At 46.5% G+C, this 17658-nt stretch overlaps 1 protein-coding gene across 2 annotated transcripts in view; it reads right to left on the bottom strand.

Moving 5' to 3' along the window:
- Window positions 1-17658, bottom strand: part of LOC102448256 (sodium- and chloride-dependent GABA transporter 3) — a 275725-nt gene that overhangs the window by 150643 nt on the left and 107424 nt on the right. The gene's annotated exons all lie outside the window — the stretch shown is intronic.

Raw genomic sequence — 17658 nt, 5'->3', positions numbered from 1 at the left:
ACTACTATAAGTTCACTGCATAAGAGTTAACCCAGATATGGTACAATGGAAAAATTAGTTGACTTGCCACAAAATAATGTGCTGGCTTATCTGTTAACTATGCAGCAACCTATTTCTGGAAACAATGATACTCTTATTACTGACACTAATAAGTGCTTTGGAAGAGTCAAAACAATAGAAAGTATAACCAAGAGGGAAATGTAGATTTTCACCCATCTCTGCCTAAGCGTCTCATGCAGTCTTGGTTTGTTTTTTTTTTTAAATCAATTTCTGAATACAGCTCATTAGAAATCACATCATACAAGTAACTGTTTAATAGGTAAAACAGCTATAAGGGTACGTCTAGACTACAGGCAGTCCCCGACTTACGCGGATCCGACTTACGTCGGATCCGCACTTACGAACGGGGCTTTCTCGCCCCGGAAGTCGGGGCGAGAAAGCCCCGTTCGTAAGCTGCTCCGGTGCCCCTGGTCTGCTGGAGACCGTCTCCAGCAGACCAGGGGCACCGGGCGGGTTCCCGCGCTTCTGAGGCTTTGCCAGAGCAAAGCCTCAGAGGCGCGGGGAACCGCCGCTGCTGCGGCTTCAGTCCGGGAGCCTGTGGTCTGCTGGGGACGGTCCCCAGCAGACCACAGGCACCCAGATTGAAGCCGCAGCCGCGGCGGGGTCCCTCCCTCTGAGGCTTTGCCAGAGCAACGCCTCAGAGGCTCTGCTCCCCGTGTCCCTGGTCTGCTGGGGAGGGGGGGGGGCGCAGCTAGTGTGCTCCCCCCCCCCCAGCAGACCAGGCTTTTGTTTTGGACTCTGGGGCAGAGCAGCTGGGGCGCTGCCGATTGGTCCTGCAGCGCCCGCTCTGGGCACTACTGGACCAACCCGGCAGCACCCCAGCTGCTCTGCCCCAGGTCCTGATTCAGCCGCTGCTGCTCAGTTTCAGCAGCGGCTGAATCAGGACCCTGGGGCAGAGCAGATGGGGTGCTGCTAGGTTGGTCCAGTAGCACCCAGGAGCGGCGCTACTGGAGCAACCCAGCAGCACCCCAGCTGCTCTGCCCCAGGCTCCCCAAGTCAGCTTCTGCTGAAACTGACCAGCGCTGACTACAGGAAGCCCCAGGCAGAGTTGCTCTGCCCCGGGCTTCCTGGAATCAGCTGCTGATCAGTTTCAGCAGCAGCTGACTTGGGGACGCCTGAGGTTCTTAAGTTGATTCTGTATGTAAGTCAGAACTGGCAGTCAGTTTCAGCAGTGTCTGAATCTGGACGCCAGTTCCGACTTACATACAGATTCAACTTAAGTACAAACCTACAGTCCCTATCTTGTACGTAACCCGGGGACTGCCTGTATATGGCTCCGTCGACGGAGCCCTGTAAAATAGTTTACTCGGCATAGTCAAAGAAGCGGGGATTTAAATAATTAAAATAAAAATGGCCGCTGCGCTATGCTGACGATCAGCTGATCCGGCACAGTGCGGCAGTCTAGACACGGTGCGGTCGACAAGGGAAGCTTTTGTCGACTGCTCCGGTAAACCTCATTTCACGAGCCATACCGAAGCAGTCGACAAAGGGTTCCCGCATCTGGACTGCTGCACTGTGCCGGATCAGATGATCATCGGCACAGCGTGGCGGCCATTTTTATTTTAATGAGGCAGGGAATATTTAAATCCCCACTTCTTTGACTATGCCAAGTAAACTATTTTACATGGCTCCGTCGACGGAGCCATGTAGTCTAGACGTACACCATATGTTTCCTGAGTATAATCAAGTCTCTAAAACCTATTTCTTCAAACAAATCCTCTGTTGTAATAATGTGCATGCCCCATTGCAAACTGCTAATCCCATCCCTGCTGGCAAACTGGGACTCTTCAGGTAATCCCTTCCTCAGTTTCCTTCCCTTTCCTTCATACAATGTCTCTTCAACTCTCTATACACTGGTGTGTAAGCTTCAGAGGGGTAGCCAAGTTAGTCTGGAACTAGAAAAACTTAAAAAACAATAAATAGTCTAGTAGCATCTTAAAGACTAACAAAACATGTAGTTGGTATCATGAGCTTTCATGGGCATAACCCATTTCTTCAGATGACTGGAGTAATAAAAGTCCAGATCCAAGAATAAATAAGGGGAAGGGGGTGAGGAGGAAAAAAAGGAGAAAAAGGACAGTGAATAGATTGTTCAAGTTGTTACAAGAGGCTGATAAGAACAATTAGTACCTCCATTATTCTGTTTGTTGGTTAAGTCACTAGGATGTGGAAAGTGGTGTGCAAGCCAGTCAGAAGTTAAGTTCCACCCTTCCCTGTGTTTGGCTTGTAGAATTGGCCTAAAACAACACAGTGACTTCGAGATCCATTAATGAGTGCCTGGGCAAGTTAAAGTGTTCTCCAACGAGTTTCTGTGTGTTGCCTTTTCAGATATCTGATTTGTGTCCATTAATTCTTTCCCGTAGAGACTGTCCAGTTTGGCCAATATACATGGCAGAGAAGCATTGCTGGCATTTATCACATTAATGGATGTGTGGTTAATGAGCCCCTGATGTAGTGGCTGATGTTGTTGGGTCCAGTGATGAAATCACTTGTGTAGATGTGTGGACAGAGTTGGCACAGAGGCTGATTGCAGGGGTGGGTTCCTGGATGATTATGATAGAGGTGTTACTGGAAAGAATTTGTCTGAGGTTAGGGGTTGTCTGTAATCAAGAATTGGCCTTTCTCCCAAGGCCTGTGAGAGTGAGGGGTCATTTTCCAGGATAGGTTGAAGATTGTTGATAATGCATTGGAGGGGTTTAAGTTGTGGGCTGTAGGTGGAATTCTGTTGTTTTCTGTTCTTGGCCTGTCTGGAAGTAGTTCATGTCTGGATACTCTCTGGCTCTGTCGATCTGTTTTTTCACTTCTCTGGGTGGGTATTTCAATTTTAAGAATGCTCTATATAGGTCCTGTAGGTGTTTGTCTCTGTCTGTGGGATTGGAGCAAATCTGGTTGTATCTTAGGGATTGGCTGTATACAATAGATTGAGAAATGTGTCTGGGATGGAAACTAGAGGCATGAAGGTAAGTGTAGCAGTCAATAGGTTTCCAGTACAGGGTGGTGGAAATTTGTCCATCGTTTAATTGTACTGTAGTGTGAGGGAAGTGGATCTCTCATGTGGATTGATCCAGGCTGAGGTTGATGGTAGGGTGAAAGTTGTTGAAATCCCTATGAAATTCTTCAGGGCTGTGTCTACACTGCACCCCTTTTCCGGAAAAGGGATGCAGATTAGATACTTCGGAATTGCAAATCTGCGGGGGATTTAAATATCCCCCGCAGCATTTGCATTTACATGGCTACCACTTTTTTCCGGCTCGGGGTTTTTGCCGGAGAAAAGCGCCAATCTGGACGCGATTTTCCGGAAAATAAGCCCTTTTCCGGAGGATCCCTTATTCCTACTTTCAAGTATTTAAATCCCCCGCGGATTTGCAATTCCGAAGTGTCTAATCTGCATTCCTTTTCCGGAAAAGGGGTGCAGTGTAGACACAGCCCAAGAGTCTCTTTCTCATGGGTCCATATGATGAGGATGTCATCAATGTAATGTTAAGTAGAGTAGGGATGCTAGGGGCAAGAGTTGAGGAAACGTTCAAGGTCAGCCATAAAGACGTTGGCATATTGTGGGGCCATGAGAGTGCCTATCGCTGTGCCGCTGACTTGAAGATACAAATTGTCTCAGAATTAGAATTAGTTGTGGGTGAGGACAAAGTCGCAGAGCTCTGTAACCGGTGTGCAGTAGTGTCTTCGGGAATGGTGGTCATGATAGTCTGTAATCCATCTTCATGTGGAATGTTGGTGTAAAGAGCTTCTACATCCATGGTGGCCAGCATGGTTCTTTTCAGGAAGATTACCATTGTTTTCTAGTTTCCACAGGAAGTTGGTGGTGTTTTGAAGATAGCTAGGAGTGCTGGTAGCATAGAGAAGACCCTAGCACTCCTAGCTAGAGACAAACACCTACAGGATCTATATAGAGCATTCTTAAAAGCTCCAGCTTCGAGGGATGCGCTAAGCCTCGGCTTCCATGTGAAATTAGCTCAGTATCACACCCTATAACATAAGCAGGGGCAACCCTAGCACCAGAATAGAAATGCAGAACTGGACTATACCTTGAGAAATCATCAAGTCCTGCCCTCTGCACTGAGGCAGGATCAAGGAAATCTAGACCATCCCTGATAAGCATTTGTCCAGCCTGTTCTTAAAAATCTCCAGGGACAGGGGATTCCATAGCCTCCCCTGTAATTTTGTTTCAGAGCTTTCCTAGGATCTAAACTAAATCTCCTTTGCTGCGGATTAAGCCCATTGCTTCTCATTCAGATATGAAGAACAATTGATCACTGTCCTCTTTGTAACAGACTAATACCATGGAAATAACCACTCCAGTGCCTCCTGCTGGTCACTCCAGAATTCTCCACCCAGCACTGGAGCCAATGACTCGCCTGCTGTTACCGGTTGTCTGTTAATGTCTCTGCCACCTTACATTAGGACCCACAATGCTCCCAGACCATGGCATCCTTCCCTCGGGGTACTATCCTGCCACACTCTGCGGTCTTCAACACTTATACACACCTTGCCTCAGTGACCCACTCCCACTGCCTTACCTCAGGGTCAAACTGCAGTCTGAAATGGCCACTCGCTGTAGGCAAGGGGGTGTGGACCTGCTGTCCCCTACTCAGACTGTTCAGGCTGGGGCTTGCCTGGTTCACCCTGGCTTTCCCCAGTACTGTTCTGCCCATGGTATCTATGCTAGCCAGCAGCTAGACCCTTCTCCCCAGAGAGCTGGAGTGGGCCATCGCTAGTCTACAGCCTTCCTGCGCTCTGATTGGCTGCCACAAGCCTTCTCTTGATTGGCTCCAAGCCACAGTCCTCTCCCTAGGTCTGTTTCAACCCTTTTTATTCTAGAGAAGGGTGACTGCCCACTACACAGACCTAAACATATTTGAAGAATGTTATCTGGTCCTTCCCCAAGATAAGACTAGACAGGCCCAGTTTTTTTAAAACTTTTCTTCATAGATCAAGTTGGCTAAACCTTTTCTCATTTTTTGGGCTTTCTTCTGGACTCTCCTGAATTTATCCACCTCTTTCCTGAAGGGAAAAATTCCATAGAGCTGGCTTTTCACAATGAGGCTGCCATATAAATAAGCTGAATAAAAAGAAATAAGGATAAAATACAGTGAATGATAATTTGTAAGAGAAGAAATCAATGGCTAGGGCATGTGTTATACATGTATCATAACCAGCTACTGAGCGTGTTTCTCAGTTGGAACCCAGAAAATCCAAAAAAAAGAGGGAATAGACGTAGGAAGACTTGAAAACATACGATTATCAATGGCATCAACATTTTTTATTTGAAATGGGAGAACTTAGGTCATATGGCAGCAGATAAGCAAGCCTGGAAAATAATTGAATCATAGGTTTGGAAGAGACCCTGGGAGCTCCTTGGCTGTGTCTAGACTGGCAAGTTTTTCCGCAAAAGCAGCTGTTTTTGCGGAAAAACTTGCCAGCTGTCTACACTGGCCGCTTGAATTTCCACAAAAGCACTGACTTCCTACTGTCTGAAATCAGTGCTTCTTGCGGAAATACCATGCTGCTCCCATTCGGGCAAAAGTCCTTTTGCGCAAAAGGGCCAGTGTAGACAGCTCAGATTTGTTTTGCGCAAAAAAGCCCCGATCGCAAAAATGGCGATCGGGGCTTTCTTGCGCAAAAGCGCGTCTAGATTGGCACGGACGCTTTTCCGCAAAAAGTGCTTTTGCTGAAAAGCGTCCGTGCCAATCTAGATGCTCTTTTCCGCAAATGCTTTTAACGGAAAACTTTTCTGTTAAAAGCATATGTTCAGAAATTTACCCAGCAGCAACGAGCGCACCACTCTCTGTCACTATCACACACATAGGCTGTGTCTACACTGGGCCACTTATTCTGGAAAATCAGCCGCTTTTCCAGAATAAGCTGCGAGCTGTCTACACTGGCCCTTGAATTTCCAGAAAAACAACGACACTCTACTGTACAAAATCAGCCGCTATTCCGGAAAAACTATTCTGCTCCCGCTCGGGCATAAGTCCTTATTCCGGAACACTGTTCCAGAAAAGGGCCAGTGTAGACAGCCCAGTAGTCTTTTCCGCAAAAAAGCCCCGATCGCGGAAATGACGATCGGGGCTCTTTTCCGGAAAAGCGCGTCTACATTGGCCATGGACGCTTTTCCGGAAAAAGGGCTTTTCCGTAAAAGCAGCCTGCCAGTGTAGATGCTCTTTTTCCGGAAATACTTATATAATGAAAACTATTCTGTTTTAAGCATTTCCGGAAATTCAAGCCAGTGTAGACACAGGCTCTCTGTAGCCTCCAGCCCCACCCTTTTTCCAAAAGCCCTGAGCTGGAGTGGTCCCCTGCAAAAATTATTGCCCACTCCTGCCCTAGTGCTTCTAGAGTGTGGAGCCAGGCCACCCCATCTTGCCCAGGAGCCTGGCAAGTCAGTCAGCCATCCTGCCTGAGAAGCAGCAAGATGGGAGGGAGGAAGGGTTCTCTGTTCTCTCTCCTCACTTTACGGAAGCCTTGCAGAGCAAGGAATATCAAAGCACAGCATGTCTACCACATGGCTATGAATCCAAACCACAGGTAAGAGGATAAAGCTAAGAACTGGCAAACAAGAGCAAGGCCTGTGGCCAGGTGGGAAAGATCTGGAGTATTTACAGGCTATGACAGCACTTTGTGCCACTTGGCATTAACATTAACATAAAAGGGCAACTTTGGTGCTCGTGAAGCAATGCAGCTGCTGCAGTTCTGTGTGCTTCTTGAGCTGAAATGGCCAACAAGAGCTATTAGATTTGTGATGTGCTGAAGTGGAGGCTGCAATGGGAACCCTCAAACTTAATTTCCTTTTAGGCTCTGTAAGATTTTCAGGTAGAGTCCCCAGACCTGTAGAGCCTCCAGAACCTTTGGGGTTCCTGTTTTGGAATTCTCATTGTGTTCCTATTTATCATGTGTAACCCTTCCGCCAGGACAAGTTAATTGCAGCAAGGGCCGGGTTCAATATCTAGGGGGTCTCCTCCCAAGAACATAATACAAAGCCGGCTCGAGCCCCCACCCAGTGACCTGGGAAATCTTACACACACGCCTGGGTGCCTCAAAGAGGCAATTCTTCCCCTCTTGCAAGCACAGAGCCTTGGTATAGCAGCAAATCTTTCATAACACAAGGTAACTGACATCAGCATTGAAGTGGGAAAACACCACAACTCAGATTCATAAACCAGACATGAGCAAAGGCCCAGCCCCCAGCCACAAATCACCCAAGATCCCCAAAAGTCCAACACCCCAAAAGTCTCTCAAGTCCAGCAACCCAAAATCACCCAGAGTCCCAAAGTCCAACACCCCAAAAGTCTCTGCCCAGGGGCAGTGCCGCCCCAGGGTTCAAAAGTTCACCTGGCAGGGTTTTACCATCCCAACCTGGGTGCAATGGAGGAGGCAGGGGTTGATACACCTTACGCTGTCCACCAGTGGCTCCACCTCTCTGTAGGTTTCTGCTGCAGCCGTTGATGCAAATCACTCCGCCACACTCCACCTGCTGTCCTGTGAGCCGCTCCAGCCATTCCACGGAGCCACTAGCCTGCCTCGGTCCATGCTCCCTGGCCACCAGCTGGTAGGTCCCACAGCTGCTCTACTGGCCGCCCGTCGGTCTTCCCCGCCAGCCGCTCACCTGTATCCACCAGTCACACCTGCAAACTGCTCTGCTAGCTGTCCCACGATCTGCTTTGTTAGTAGCTCAGCAACAGTGATTTCAGCTCACAGTAAATTTCCACTTTTCAGCAGTATGGCACCAAACTCCCCTCAATACACAGTGATTTCAGCTCACAGGAGAAGAGCCTCAGTGCAAGTGCACCATTGGCCCACAGTGAAGCCAGCAAAAGCAGAATTGGTATGTTCTAGGCCCTCAGATTGGGCAGCCCCCAGGTCCAAAGACCTGTCCCCCAGCCTCTCTCAGTCTGACTGGGTTTGGAACCCATGCCCCTTGTCTAGCGATTGCTACTTAGTTTATGGCGAAACAGTTCCACTATTTGATTCACATAATCAGGGTAACAACACTTTATCCCCCCTGCCTCAATAACAGAGAAACTTGAGATCCCACAGTGGTCAAAGTGACCATTTGGCTGCTGAGAGCACATACTAGGCAGGGTGGGCGTGCCTATGCAAATGAATCAGCCTCTGAAGTCTTTTTGCATCACTTGTCACAGTTCACCAACAGATGTCAGGGTAGGGCTTATCCTGACTCTGCTTACACATGTGCTACAGCACCAAGAGAAGTGAGATGGAGTTTTATCACCACATGTGTAGTCATTAAAAGTTTGCCTGAAATAGTTTTTTCTTTTCTTTCAACATGTCAAACCTCTTTGAATATAAACATGAACACAACTGTTTCTAATTACATTGAACCATGTTTTAATTTACTTTAATTGCTTGGTGTGTTAATTAGCACGCCAATACTCAGAATACTTTTTCTAGCGCTTTGCAATGTCAGAGCCATGCTATTGCGAGAGCACTTGGGATCAAAATAAATGTTTCTGAACCACCCATGCCCACACCAAGTTCTTTTATTACGATACGACTAAGGGCCAAACTGACAATAATTTTGCAGCACCCAAAGATGCAGTTAGTCATCAAGTGGAATTTTTAAAAGTTCTTACGCAAGTTGGGCAACTATCTCCCATTGAAAGTCAGTGGGACTCAGGCTGTGTCTACACAGCTCTGCAGTGTTGACTGTGGGATAAGAGGTGGAATGGGGATGAACTGCTAGGTGCACCAGCATGCTGCACTGTGACTCCTCTGGACTTATACCTGATAGACCCCTAAGCACATATCTTCAGTGTCCCCCTGCCTTTAGCTAATCTTCAGATTCTTTTTACCCACTTTTTACTTTTAGGCATCCCTAGACATGGGCCTACAGTGCCTGATTGGAAATCTGGCCTTGCCTGCATAGACACTGCTGGTGCAAACTAAAAAGTGCCTCATTCATGTTAAGTAGTCATCTGGAATAGCAACCTTGTCACACCAGCAGTGTCCACATGGGGCATGTGCTGCAATTCACTCTCCCACAGTCTGCACCAGAGGGCTAAATAGACAAGCCCTTATGAGACATCGACACAGCAGTGTTATATTGGAATAACTGATGTTATTTGGTTATTTTGAAATAATGTCAACATGGAGGATGTCTTACTCTGACTCATGGTAACCCTCATTTCACGAGGAAATGAAGGAAGAGTGTTCTTCCTTTGACTTCCTGTTGGGTAGACAGTGCCAAAAACAGAATTAAGCTATTTCAACTTCAGCTACGCAATTGATATAGATAAAATTGCGTAGCTTAATTTGATTTTAGCCCTGCTGTATAGACATACCCTAAGCACTTAAGTGCCTAAATCTCATTTGAAAATGGGTCTTAGATTTCTAAATCTCATAGAGTAGATTTTTAAAGGTATTTAGGCATCTAAAGATTTCCAGTGGTAGTTATACATATATCACCGCATTTTTAAATGTATGTAGGCCCCACTGGGATTTTCAAAGCATCTAGATGCTCAACACCTATTGAACTCAATGTTTTTAGGCATGTACATGCCTTTTGAAAATCCCACAAGGCATCTATCTCCACCTTTAGGTGCCTAAATACCTCTGAAAATCTGGTCCTCAGCTACTCTGAATATTGTACCCTGACAGGCTATGTCTACACTGCAGACTTTTTGTGCAAGAACTGTTTTGCGCAAGAGTTTCTGCACGAAAATTCTTGCACAAGAGTGTGTCCACACTGCCATATGCTTTTGCACAAGAGCTGTGCTTTTGCACAAGAGTGTCCATGATAGTGTGGACGCTCTCTTGTGCAAGAAAGCTCCGATGGCCATTTTAGCTATAGAGGTTTCTTGTGCAACAAACCCCTATTGCCTGTACAACTGCCTTCTAGCACAAGAGCTCTTGAGTAAGAGGGCTTATTCCTCGTGGGGAGAGGAATAACTCTTGCGCAAGAAGCCCTCTTTTCTGATGCTTTACTGTAAATTTACTTGCACAAGAACGCATGTGCAGTGTAGACACTCCGCAAGTTTTTGCACAAGAACAGCCATTCTTGTGTAAAAAGCCTGCAGTGTAGACATAGCCTAAGTGAAAAGCTAGTGTTTGGGATCCAACATCCACAGCACACAGATTGGAAGGCAGCACACTCAACATGTGAGAGATGGCAATAGGTAGAACTAACCCCAGGAGGAAACATAAAACACATCATTAACCTGTTGAGAGAGAGGAAGGAGTACAACGAATTTAAGCACCACACCAGAAAAGATAAAAATAGATTGCTTAGGCTGCAGCTACAATGGAACATGTCAGCTTGATGTTCACATTCTACATCACAGCAACTTTTACCAGAATGAATCCTAAATAGAGAACTGGCTGCAGTGAACTTGAGTACTTTGCTTAGTTCTTGCTATGAACAGCCTTTTGGAATTTTCATACACAGGTGTGTTGCATTACCTCCTTGTGATGGTACATTGCATATTCTTTATGGAAATATGCTTATGAATATGAATGTGCATAACTGGAAGATGCTTTATGCAAAATATTTATTGTAAGGTATTATTTGAAAAGTTATAATCTGCCGAATGTGCATATTCTATTTGTGTGCATTTCTATATTTGAAGTTAGAAATATGAAGTATAAACTTGTTTTATTAATCCAAACATGCTAAGTTAGGGCCATTTAGGGTTTTTTCAGGAAACTCGATGGCTCATAGATGAGAACAATGATCTGTAAATTTTGTTTTTCCTATGAAACAGACAGTAGGAGGGGCTCAAAGTCCCCACAAGGACATGTATTTAGGTCACTTGATCCTGGGATCCATGTTAGACGTTATAATTTTCCACTGAAAGTGAAGAAAAGTTTAAATTGAACACAAAGGATTCCTACCTTAGGTAAAATCTATATAAAGATGAGAAATCAAACAATAGGGGCTGCTGCCAGACATCAAGACACTTCTGCTTACAACCCAAGATGACTGCTGGAAACATCTAAGACTGAACAGGCAGAAGATTCAAACCTAGGCTGGGAGACTTTCCAGCCAGTAAGAAAAGATTATTAGAACTACTGTTTGGGTAAAATACTGCATGTAACAAGCTTTTCTGTGTATTAGGCTTAGTTTGTATGTCTGGTTTTATTTTGTTTAGTAGTCAACATTATTCTGTCTGCCATTCCCTACAGCCCCTTAAATCTTTAATAAAATCACTTGTAAATAATCACAGTGTAAATAACTGTTAATAATTGTTACCTGGAGGCAGCAAACAGCTGTGCATATGTCTCTTTCATTGAGAAAGAGGGTGGCCATTTTATGAGCTTGATCTGTATAAAACTTTATAAGCATAAGATGGTTTTATCTGGGGTTCTGATCCCATTGGCCACAACACTAAGGCTGTGTCTACACCGCACCCCTTTTCCAGAAAAGGGATGCAGATTAGACACATCGGAATAGCAAAATCCACAAGGGATTTAAATATCCCCCGTGGCATTTGCATTAACTTTGAAGTAGGAATAAGAGATCCTCCGGAAAAGGGCTTATTTTCCAGAGAATCACGTCTAGACTGGCACTTTTCTCCGGCTTATCCCCAAGCCGGAAAAAAGCGGCAGCCATGTTAATGCAAATGCCGCGGGGGATATTTAAATCCCCCGTGGATTTTGCAATTCCAAACTCTACATTAGCATCCCTTTTCCGGAAAGGGGTGCCAATGTAGACACAGCCTAAGTGCATAGTCCCAATGGGATCAGAACCCCAGATAAATCTCTCCTTTTGACTGAGCCTTCCAAGAAAGAGTTGAGCTGACCTCAGAGGGTATATTACTGTGATCTATGACTCCAACTCTGTGCCAGTGCTGGAGGAGGCCAGAGGACTAGGTTCAGCAGGACAGGGTCATGGGGTACCCCCAAAGAGTAGGTAGATGGGCTTGGTGGTGTTTTCACCACGTCAAGTGATCGTCTCAAGGGTATCTCTGTAACTAAACCTGTCACACTCCTGTCACCAGAAGATAATGTTCCTAGGATGGCAATGACATTAAAACTTCTGATGGTTCCATTTGCTTCTTGTGTAAATACTTACTGGCCCTCACTGCAGGATGGATCATACAGACCACTAAATGATATGCCAGCTAGCGGGAAACAAGGCTGCCTTAACTGTGTTCTGTTTCTTATTTACTCTGCAGTACCAAGCTTTTTATAAAATGAAAGTATTCGAGTTCATTTAAGTCCAGATTTTTAAACCTTTTTAGGTATTACTGAGAGCAATGTTTCAATACCTAAGGGTATGTCTACACTACAGCACTAATTCGAACTAACTTAATTCGAATTAGTTAATTTGAAATAAGCTAATTTGAATTAGTGCATCTAGACCCAAAAACTAATTTGAATTAGCATTTTGCTAATTCGAAATAGCATGTCCACATTGAGTGGACCCTGAACCAAAGTTAAGACTGGCCGGAACCAGAGCTGGCAGGGCATCAGGTTAGGACTTAAGAGTGTGGAGCTGCTGCCTCAGGCTAGCCGAGGGCTGTGCTTAAAGGGACCCAACCCCCACCCCGGACAGACAGTTCTCAGGGTTCCCCGCTTGCTTGCCTAACTCGATGAGGGACAGCAAGGCAGTCCTGTCTTGGAGTGCCCTGAGTGCCCATACTCGGCACATCACAGCACTTGGCCATCAGCCCGGCTGAACTTGCCGCAGGCTGCCATCCAGGAGGGGTGGTCAGGATCCAGGAGGCCCTGCAGGAGAGTTTCCACCCCAAGGAGCCCGCAGAGCCACCCCAGTCTTCCCCATCGGGGGCTCATGCCCTATTCCTCCTTCCACTTACCCCTCCCTAGCCCCCCTTCCTGATGTACAAAATAAAGGACACGTGTTCAAAAATAGAAACTTTATTTATTTAACAAAACTGGGAGGGCGGGATTAACCTCTGGGGAGACTAGGAAAAGGAGGTGGGAGAGGGGAAGAGAGAGGGTGGGAGAAGAGAGGGGGAAACCTGGGAGGAGGGAGCTAGAAGGGAGAAGCCAGGGAAAGAAGAAGGAGGGGAAGTATAAAACTATGGTACGCCATATCTTCAGTACTGTGTACAGATGTGGTCTCACCTCAAAAAAGATATTTTGGCCTTGGAAAGGGTTCAGAAAAGGGCAACTAAAATGATTAGGAGTTTGGAACAGATCCCACATGAAGAGAGGCTAAAGAGACTGGGACTTTTCAGCTTAGAAGAGAGGAGACTGAGGGGGGATATGATAGAGGTCTATAAAATCATGAGTGGTGTGGAGAGGGTGAATAAAGAAAAGTTCTTCATTAGTTCCCATAATAGAAGGACTAGAGGACACCAAATGAAATTAATAGGTAGGAGGCTTAAAACTAATAAAAGAAAGTTCTTCTTCACACAGCTCATAGTCAACTTGTGGAACTCCTTGCCACAGGAGGCTGTGAAGGCTAGAACTATAACAGAGTTTAAAGGGAAGTTATATAAATTCATGGAGGTTGGGTCCATGGGGTGCTATTTGCTAGAGGGTAGGAATGGTGTCCCTGGCCTCTGTTTGTGGAAGGCTGGAGATGGATGGCACGAGACAAATCGCTTGGTCATTGTCTTCGGTCCATCCCCTCTGGGGTACCTGGAGGTGGTCGCAGTAGGCAGACAGGCTACTGGGCTAGATGGACCTTTGGTCTGACCCAGTACGGCCGTTCTTCTGTTCTTATGTTCTAAGCTCAGGGCTCAGGGTCGGGGGTCTCACTGGACCAAATTGATTTTCATGCAAACCTGCTCCTGAGTTCGCATGTGGCCTTTGGTGGCCAGGCTGGCAGCTATCCTGCCCTAGACAGCCACATTCCTGTGCCTAGTGCAGAGATTGTAGATGTTGGAGGCCTCCCCCCAAACCTCGATGAGGTCCACGATCTCCGCACTAGACCAGGAGGGCACCCACCTCTTTCGTCCCCGGGCAGATTTCTGGGAGCTGCCAGCCTGGTCCCGGGAAGAGGCGGAGGGCTGGGTGGCAGCGGGTGGCTTGCTCGAGCCGTGCCAGGTGCAGGGTCTGCTGGCTGGGTGCTGGCAGGCTTGCAACTGGCACAAGCACTGTAGCCAGCCCGTGCCCCTTTAAGGGCTCCAGGGCTGGGAGGGAGGCAGAAGAGTTTCCCTGGTTTGGCCCAGAGTGGCCACTAGGGCAACCTGGGAAGGGCTAGCCTCCAACTAGTTCGAATTAAGTGGCTACACAGCCCTTAATTCGAACTACTTAATTCGAACTAGGCGTTACTCCTCGTAGAATGAGGTTTACCTAGTTCGAATTAAGCGCTCCGCTAGTTCGATTTAAATTTGAGCTAGCGGTTTGCCTGTGTAGCGCCTATTAAAGTTAAATCGAACTAAGGGCTGTTAGTTCGAATTAACTTTGTAGTGTAGACATACCCTAACTGATTTAGGTGCCTACAACTCATGTTAATAAACGATGTAGACACTTCACTCTCTATCAACAGTAGCAATAGCACAGTCTGTGATCAGGGCAAGCATTCCCATTAATATGCCTGAAACTTGCTTTTGAGAGGTGCATCTTTAAGGACAACATTGGCTCTGTCTACTAAGTCCTTACCTCTCCTGAGAATGACAAAAAGGGGTGCTACTTAGTGCTCTGTGTGATGTACTACAGACACCTCTCCCTTTATACTTGGATTGACACAGTTAACATATTTCACTCTGGCTACTGCAAGCTGGCTGCAGTGATCATGAGATGGTCGAGTTCAGGGTCCTGACCAAAGGAAGAAAGGAGAGCAGCTAAATACAGACCCTGGACTTCAGAAAAGCAGACTGATTCCCTTGGGAACTCACGGGCAGGATCCCCTTGGACACGAACATAAAGGGGGGGAAAGGAGTCCAAGAAAGCTGGCTGGATTTTAAAAGAAAATCTTGTATATTATTAGCACAAGAGCTCCCGTCTTCCTTGACTTACAGGCCATTGCCTTCTGCTGGTGTAGCCCTAGCTGAGGTCCATCAGTGGAAGGTCTGCCCACAGTGTGGTGGGGAAAATAAAAATGGTACAAGGTCCCCAATACGCATGTTTGACTGAGAATCATGCTAGCCTAGCACCAGAAAGGCCAGGAAGATGCAGGGCTCATGAATTAAGGGATATGACACAGGATGGCTGTGTCTACACTGGGCCACTTATTCTGGAAAATCAGCCGCTTTTCCGGAATAAGCTGCGAGCTGTCTACACTGGCCCTTGAATTTCCGGAAAAGCAACGATGCTCTACTGTACAAAATCAGCCGCTATTCCGGAAAAGCTATTCTGCTCCCGCTCAGGCATAAGTCCTTATTCCGGAACACTGTTCTGGAAAAGGGCCAGTGTAGACAGCCCAGTAGTCTTTTCCGGAAAAAAGCCCCGATCGCGAAAATGGCGATCGGGGCTCTTTTCCGGAAAAGCGCGTCTACATTGGCCACAGACGCTTTTCCGGAAAAAGCACTTTCCGGAAAAGCAGCCTGCCAATGTAGACGCTCCTTTTCCGGAAAAACTGAAAACGGAATAGTATTCCGTTTTAAGCATTTCTGGAAATTCATGCCAGTGTAGACACAGCCGATGTGCCCCAGACAACATTCTCTGCTTCTGTGGAGCCCCAAAAGTGACAGAAATCTGTCAGAATCTCTGGGGAGGGCATCAGGCCATGAACTGGGTGTTAGCTGTCCCATGATGTAACTCTTCAGTACTACCCAGGGCACAGCTTCCATCCCCACACACACCAACTGGAATCAATCAAGCACTCCCCTTCCACGATCTTTAAAATAATATCTGGAAAACTGGCACTTAGCATATACCTACCCCAGGAACCTCTGGAGTTTAATATAAAAGCTCACTGCAAACACTCGTCTGCCCCAGAGGGAATTACTAAATGATTAAACTACTGTATTCTCGCAAATGGCATGGGCTCTTAATGCAAAACCTGTGGTGCAAAAGTACTGCTGTGGTATAACATTTCTAATTTTGACGTGGGAAGTTTAGCAAGAGGAAGCCTCATGATTAGGTAGGCAGGTGCAGATTTATCACTGTAAATAAAAAAATCATAAAGTTTTATCCTGCTCAATTAAATTAAAACGTATTGCCCCCGTCAACAAGAGTCTGGACGTTTTATAGGTGAAGTGCAGGGAAAATACTATTCAAAGGTGTCCTACAGCATCATGTACTCAGCAAAAATAACCTGGTGGGAGGGGCCTGGAATGGGATGGCAGCAGGGGTTGGACCCAGTCACAGCTCTGCACTGCCCCATCCCTCCCTCTCCCACTCGACTTCACCAAAGCAGTGGGAAACAGAGCACCCTAGCCCCAGGGCTTTCCACTTCCTGCAACAAACTGGGCATAGGTGGCAGGGTGGAGCAGAGCAGGCGACCCCACAACAGATCTTCCCCACAGGTAATCCTCCAGCGCATGTTGCTTGGGGGAGCTTCAGCAAGATGCTGGGGCAGGGGCAAGGAGGGAAGGGATAGGAGCTGGGTTTGGAAGAAGTGGTGGAGCAGGGCTTGGGAAGGAAGGTTGCCCTAGGCCAGTGGTCACCAACCAGTAGATCAGGATCTTGGACAGTGATCCTGACTGGTTTGGACAAGAGGCTATTTAGTGCAGCACTTCAGCTGCCCCCCCCCCCCATTGCTGCGCATTGTGGGAGAAAAATCAAATAACTCCAATTGTGTCTAAAGGGGGGACTGTGCAGGAAATCAAAACTCTCTAAAAGAAAACTGCTGCAAGGGTTAAAAGTTTTCCAGACCTCTCTCCCTGTAACAGAGAGAAATCAAATTAACTCTAATCAAGACCCTTACAACGCCTCCTATCTCAAGTTCATGAAGACTCCTAGTCTGTCACAATTTGTCATGTAAACTCTCTCATGTGCCTTTGTTCTGTAAAACTTACTTCTAGCACTCCTGGTGTGAACAGAAACATCTCAGAGTACTTCTGCTGAGACTTTGATATGTTAAAGAAAAACAATCAACAACTAGCGTACGTCTAGACTACAGGGTTTTGTCGACAGAAGTTTTGTCGACAGATACTGTCGACAAAGCTTCTGTCGACAAAGAGCGTCTAGACTACATTCAGTTCTGTCGACAAAGCAAGCTGCTTTGTCGACAAAACCCTGTAGTCTAGACACAACCCTACATGCAATAACACCTTCTGTCGACAGAACTCTGTCGACAGAAGGCGTTATGCCTCGTAAAATGAGGTTTACCAGCGTCGACAAAACTGCTGAGTTCTGTCGACGTTATGTCGACAGAACTCAGCAGTAGTGTAGACGCAGGTATAGTTTCGTCGACAAAAGTCCACTTTTGTCGACAAAACTCTGTAGTCTAGACACACCCCTACTGTCTGAACATACTGTATAAAGAATCCCTGAAACTGTCTCTCAGGGTACGTCTAGACTACAGGCTTCTGTCGACAGACATTTTGTCGACAGATACTGTCGACAAAACGTCTGTCGACAAAGAGCATCTAGACTACATTAAGTTCTGTCGACAAAGCAAGTTGCTTTGTCGACATGGTAGTGTAGATGCAAAGGACAGTTTACATGCAATAACACCTTCTGTCGTCAGAACTCTGTCGACAGAAGGTGTTATGCCTCGTAAAATGAGGTATACCAGTGTCGACAAAACTGCTGAGTTCTGTCGACATTATG

This window comes from Pelodiscus sinensis, chromosome 11, assembly GCF_052426305.1.
Source record: "Pelodiscus sinensis isolate ZL-2025 chromosome 11, ASM5242630v1, whole genome shotgun sequence".
Classification (NCBI taxonomy): Eukaryota; Metazoa; Chordata; order Testudines; family Trionychidae; genus Pelodiscus; species Pelodiscus sinensis.
The sequence above is the reverse complement of the archived record's forward strand: the minus strand, read 5'-3'. Positions and strand labels throughout refer to the sequence as shown.